The sequence below is a fragment of the Lupinus angustifolius genome, chromosome LG16 (assembly GCF_001865875.1).
Source record: "Lupinus angustifolius cultivar Tanjil chromosome LG16, LupAngTanjil_v1.0, whole genome shotgun sequence".
Lineage (NCBI taxonomy): Eukaryota > Viridiplantae > Streptophyta > Magnoliopsida > Fabales > Fabaceae > Lupinus > Lupinus angustifolius.
In genome coordinates, this window is record NC_032024.1 from 15,298,892 (window position 1) to 15,306,358 (window position 7,467).

Genomic DNA, 7,467 nt, shown 5'->3' on the forward strand with positions numbered 1-7,467 from the left:
GAATAGGATGAGGATGGGGGAGTGGATTAGGATGATGATGAGGATGATGATGAGGATAGGAGCAGGATGAGAATGAGAATAGGATGAGGTGGAGGAATAGGTTGAGGAAGAGGACAAGAATGAGGATAGGAGGAGGACGAGAATGAGAATGAGAATGAGGATAGGATGATTATAGGATGAGGACGAGAATGAGGATAAGGATAGGATGAGGACGAGGATGAGGATAGGATAAGGATGAGGAAATGGATTAGGATGAGGATGAGGATGATGATGAGGATAAGAGGAGGATCAAAATGAGGATAGGATGAAGAGGAGGATGAGGAGGAGGAGGAGGATGAGGAAGAGGAAAGGATGCGGACGAGAATGAGAATGAGGATAGGATGAGGATGAAGAAGTCTCCTGGGCCAACTTCGGTGGTCCCTACAAGTGGGGCCACCTCGGCGTCTAAACATGACCTTTGGTTCGCCGGATAGGAACAGGTGGTGTATTGTCTGGCTAGATTATTAAGATGACTAAAATATAAATAGTTTGATTCATGTGAACAACACTTATTGGGAAGACAGTCATCACCCAAAAAGAAATTAATTATTTACCCAACCAAAAATGATGAAAAAATACATTTAATAGTACAAAAAAGGAAGACTGAGATAAAAACTTATTTATAATTCAAGGTCTATTTGAATTTTCCAGAACAAAAAATACAAATCTAATAAATAATTAACTATTTTTATCTATTGAGGAAGGTTTTAGTAAATAGTATAATTAAATGTTTACTCATATTGGATATAAGTTGATTTAGTACATAAGGCTTCCATATAGTAGAATAATAGGGAGAAGATGCACACAATTTCTATGAAATGGAATGGACACTTTTTAGATAATAAATGATTATTTTTCACTAAGTTATAATCAAATTAATCTCATAAAATTCTCTATTGAATTTACTAAATTATTAATAATTTCACAAATTAATTGTGTTATTAAAATAAATTTATGTACTAATTTTTCAAATTCCATAAGCCCTCTTAAAAGTGTATATTAATTTGTATATTTAAGCTGACTAAGAAGATATATTTGATGGATAATATGAGGATAATGTTGGGTGTTGTTTAAAAAGACTTTCTTGGTAGAGTTAAATCACCTTCAATAATTTCTATATCCTGAAAGCCATTAGTTTTAAGAGGAAAAAAATGTATATATCAACAACGTAAGAATTTTTATATTATCACTGCTTTTATTATCATTTATTTATTATTATTAACTCTTAAATAAAAATAATATAAATGACTAAATAATGATCCACTAAATATAAATCTTTATATTGTATTACACTCTATTTTAATTCGTTAGTCCTTACCAAGAATGTGTTTGGTTCCCACATAAAGAACAACTCTCTAAATTCCACGTCTTCTAATTGCTATATAATCGTCTATCATATTTCAGAACTAATGTTTTGCAATTTTAAAATATGAAACTTTTTATTCTATCAATTATATCCTTATTTAATAATTATGTAATCATATTTTTGTTAGAATTTCTGATAATTTATGGGTCACAAATATAATTCTATAATTATGTTATGGCCATTATGTAATTAAGCAAAATATAAAATGATCTTCGGTTATTAATTTGGTGGTTAAGGGCATACATGTCATGAAATAATATAAGTGTAGATACCTTCAGACAATTTCTGATTTGATGAAGGGACTGAATCAGAATTATTGCAACTAAAATAGTAACTACTACGGGGTTACTTTTATGGGTTATGGTCCTTATTTATAGAGCAACAAATTTTCAGGTGTAAAGGTTAAGGAGAATAAGGTAGGATGAGAATAGTGTTATCCATGATAGGATAACACTATTCACTCATCCATAAGGCATATTACATGAGGATAAGGCACTCCTCTATGACTACTCTCTTCTTACAACCTAACACAACATAACACATTCTTAAGTTAAGGATTTTTTCTCATTCCCCTCTAGAGAGAAGCTAAGGAAAACCATTCGGCGCTCTATCATTTGGAAGATCATCACACCCTCATACCTTTGCGATTCCGGAAATGGCTCAACAAGGTATGTTCTTCATCTTCACCATGAACTCATTTGGGGTTTATTCGGTCTGGACCATGGATATTCCATTTGGGTTTATGTATGGGCATAAACATTTGATTATGGGAACAAAGTCATGATCATAAGGACTTCCGCATTCAATCTATGGATTTCAGATGGAGAAATTCTCCACCAATTTTTTCTTAATAATTCTACTTGTTCTCTCTTAAAAAAATAAGAATGTTTTTAATCAAAATAAAACACTCCTAAATCATTTTAATGTCTTTGCATTTGCAATATTAACCATACATAATAAAGTAGCATGCTCAATAGTTGCACTGCCAACTGGATTCCACCTATATTACCGAGATTGCACTATAAAGACGTGGGCATTGAACAACAAAGCATTTGCAATTGGATAAACACTATCCTACTTGGTGGAAAGGATAATATACATATTAAAATTACCAGCATTTTTGCTTAGAAAAGAAAGAAGAGGGTAATTAATTTGAGTGTATATTGAATAGGATAAAACAAATTTAAAATTTAGTGTCATTTAGATAAACCCAATTAGTTAAACATAAAGTATAAACATATGTTGTTTAGTCGAGGGTGGGGTCAGGATGTAGGGAAATTGGCATGAAATCTTTTAGTGTAGTCCGATAGATGTTTGAGAGTGTTGGGGGAAGTACCTAAAAAATTCTTTGATGATTAAGTTTATATATGAGATAGATATATAAAATAAGAGTGAGGGAATAATATAGCAAGAGATAGAGAGTAAATATGAGTAAGTGAGTAAGTGTAAGTAATTAAACTTCGCTGGGGAATCCTCTATTTATATTGGGAAGGTGAGAGAAATATAATATGATGTTGTTGGCTTGACTTAATAAATGACTTTGTTGGGTTTGCTTCAGACATGCAAATGTTGTTTTTTTTTCCTGTGTTAGGCGGCTTTGACATATCCGTAATCTATAGACAATTGACTTATAGCTTACCAAAAGGTGCAGTAGGGTGTAGGTAGCATGCAACATGTTGCAAAGATTTGTGTTGTTCAAACGATGTGACAATCCTATGTAAGTAGTGCATCAGAGGGGTGTTAGAGGTGGTCATTGTGTTATCTTGTCGTTTCTTTCGATTAATGGTGTGCCTTTTTGGACTCTTCAATTACCCGATCGAGACTCGAGATTGTTCAGACCATGCTTGCCTCGCCCAGTCCTGTATTAGCAGGTTTCACCCTTATTCGGTCATGACATGCACTTTAGTACCAGATTATAACAATATAACTTATTTTTCTGATAACTTTTTTTAGGTACTACCAAATGTATTCCTTCACATTTTTTGATAAAGAACTAATTCCTTTCAGGGTTCGTGACTGTCTTTCCTAACAAATATTACTCTCAAAATCATCGACCTTGGAGATTTAGTAATAACTTAAATCACTGGACCAAAGTTTATAATATTCCCTTTTCGTTCAGAATTAGTAAATCCCTATATGAATAAAAAATGATTGGGCTAGTCACATGATCATTTTAACCTCCGTGACTGGTTCACAATAAAAAAAATGAAGGGTCAAATAATACACCGACCACATATTTTTATGGGAAGTTTGAAGTCACACCCACCAGACATGGAGAAAACTAGCAACTATTATTCTACTCTTTCTTTTTAAGCTAACTAATTAAGGACCTTAGGAAGAGCACCTAAACTTGCTGCCTCTGCCTATTTGTGCTGAACTTTTTCCCCAAAATATATATCATTTTATGTATCCTTTATTTTTATTGGTCAAAAAATATAAAATTAATATATATTAAATTCACATTTTATTTTTCTACCGAACAGAAAGAAAAGTTACATCAAATAATACATGATGCCCAAAACCCCTATCAATCAAGAGATTAGTGAACCATCACCAATTTAGACAATAATGTATTTCTTATGTTGTTATGTGGCACCATGAAACTCCTCCTTACCCACCATTACTCTTTCAGCAATTGAAAAAAATATTATATATGATTTTAATTACATTACCATGATTGTATTGGAATAAATTAATTTAATTATAAGATAGTAATATCTATGCATTGACAATGTAAATATTTATATATAATCAATATATTATTTATTTATATTACTTTTATTTATAAGTCAATAATAATTCAAATGAATAATGTGATGACAGTGTAAAAAAGTCTTACACTATCAATGCATGCATGTTTTCTAAGTGATAATACATCATCATTGATGAGAGTTTAATTGTGATATGTGATCCTCAACCATGAAATAACTTCTCTAACTAAAACTATCTCTATTCCAAAACTTGTTTTGATTTTTCTATGTTAATCCATATCTCTTGATATTTGATATGTGCTAAATGAAATTATTTTAATCAAATTATATTCAAATTTTACATTATTTATCGATTTCTTGAATTATATTATTAACTTCAATCATCAAAAGTTTTATAAGGGTGGAATAGGTATTTATAGTGTACCTAATGAGTAATTATGACAAAGTGAATTATATTTTTATTATATATATACAAGAGTATTAAATAACCACACATATATGTAGCTAGAAAAGTGTATAGGCTGATGACATCAATGCTTAGACAGCTACTATACGATGGGAATAAAGAGCACATGCAATGATGCAAGTGTTCTAAAAGGGAAAAACTTGTATTCAAGAGTGAGCTGGTGTGGCTTCAACTTTTTTCTTTACTTCCCCTGCCACTACTATACACTGTAATGTATGGTCTATATTTTAATTCTTAGATTTTGCCTAAAGAATCTTTTAATAAATGAATATACTGTCTATATATATTATTGTGTAAAACTTTATATACATTTAATATATTATACACCATTTATCAATTAGTATTATTTACATTTAAGAGTGAATTAAAGATAATTAAATATAAATTATAAACAATAACACTGTAAAAAAATTTTATATTGTCGGTATATATTGTTATTCTTTATAATACTATATTATTGACTTAATAATAATAATAGAATAATTATGTGACCATATGAGAAAATAAATGATCTCTTCCAGACATTAGAATTATGACATATATTCTATTAACTATTTCTATATAAAAAGAAGAGTATTATATTCATGCAGTAGTACAGTATAAAAATTTATACACAATTCTATATCATCCAACATTCATTTGAATTACTTTTTTGAAGAGTCGATCATGATTAAATATTAATAGTAGATGATGTAATGATACTTTATAAATCTCATACATGTCAGTGTATAATTTTTTCTCTAAAAACTTAGGACATATATCTTAATTTTATAGCGAGAGGAAATAACTAGTCTTCAAATAGGAATATATATTTTATTCTCCAATAATAATAGATATGGATGGACTTATCAATATTGAAAAGAGGGCTTGGGCCCCTGTCACGGAAATTGTTTCCATTACTTAGTCAAATTATTTTGACTTACTTTAATAGATATATATAAAAGAAGAAGGCCTTTATTTATCAGTGTCATTTATTTTATCTTTCATCCATCAAGTATTGATAGCAAATATTCAGCCTCTATGGTATAAACGTAGAGTTTTAGTATAATTGAAGAAAGTCTTAAAAATATTAAGAATTCTATATTTGGCATTTATGTCTAACCCATGCTATATATATTGAACACAAATAGATTTCTTCTATGGATATTGCGTGTCTAGAACACTATCAACCAACCAATTCAAGACTAAATGACAAATTCAGCAATACTTTTAAATTACTCATCTAGAATGGCTGACATTTAGATTATACAATTCTGGACATAATTTGAGCACTTTGCTCATATGAGGCAAAGTTCTATCTTTGGAGCATTGGGAACTGTTGGAACTATTTTATTGATGATAAAAACAAAATAAAAAATTTATCCCCTTAATTTGATCTGAACGTCAAATCAGAATAGATATCATACTAGATTTAACTGATTTAAATAGTTAAATTGTTCAGTCAGATTGGGTGATTTCATATATAATTAATGATTTTTATCTATAAATATATAAATGTAAAATTTTATATAATTATACTGAAGTAATATATCTCCGTTTTCCTTTACTCAAGTAAAGCAAAATATTATATTAGTGTTCCGTTTTTTTAAATCTTAAGTGAACGGTTCAGTTTAATGAGATTTAACATAGTCAAACGGAGATTTTCCCAATTCAAAGTGCTTCAACCGTCATTCAATTAGATGTCACAACTGTGATTTCTACTATTACTACATAGCTATCGTTTTTTATCATGAATCTAATCAAGATACAACAAATGGAACTATGGAAGATGGAATTTTAAATGATGGTCTTCTAGTATATATTTGAAAGGGAAATTGCTAAAAAAAAATTAGTGTACATTAAATTATAGATCATTCTCATGACATGCAAAAAAGACGTTCTGTAGTAATAAGTTGCTAATACAGTTAACATTTTTGGACGTTAATAATTAATATCATAAATTTTTGCAATAAAATTTCATTGTTATATATTTATGGATTAAATTTTAGTTGTTATAATTAATCTCACATCTTAAGTCTGACTCCATACATGATAATAGATAAAAGAGTAATTCAATTATTTTTGGAAGTAAGTAAAAGAATGGACTAGATCGTGCAAAGCTCTGTCCCACACTTGTTATGAACTTGATTTTGTCCTAAAATAAGTTAATTATGGATGACTGCATGAGAAGATCTAAGCTTAAGCATATTGTGATGATTGAGTTACAATCTAATAAATATATTACTGATGTTACGATAGGACCACCCGGACTATTTTAAGTAGAGTGTCTCTTTCTATTTTTTAGAATAAATATCGGTTTTTTATCTTTTTCGATCTTACCAGTTTATATTCTCAAAAATTGAAAAAATTAAAATGGTCCACAAAAATTTCAAATGTAGATCAAATTAGTTATTTTTAACATATTTTAAAACATTTGATATAGACTAACTTGAATTTAAATGTGACTAATTTGACCAACATTTGAAATTTTTGGCATCATTTTGAGTTTTTAAACTTTTGAAGGAACAAACTAATAAGGTCAAAAAAACACAATAGACTAAAATTTGTACTTATTCTATTTTTATATAAGATTAGTCATAAGAGTCATTAACACTAGGCAAATCTTATAATTTCAAGATTCCTTATTTATAAGTGTTTATAGATTATCCAATAATGACATTCTCTTGTAACATTGAAAATCAAACTTACATCTTTGCTAAGTATGTGAATAGTGTTAGAAGTATAAGTATTTTAGTAAAGTAGTTGGTTATAAGATAGTTGGTTTATGCTATAAATAGAATGCAATTCTTCAAAAGATTGTGTTGATCAATAATACAAGTATTTTCTATTTTAGTTTCGTTTTTATCTATTTCTACTAGCAAAGCATATCAGTTCTTTTATTGGTT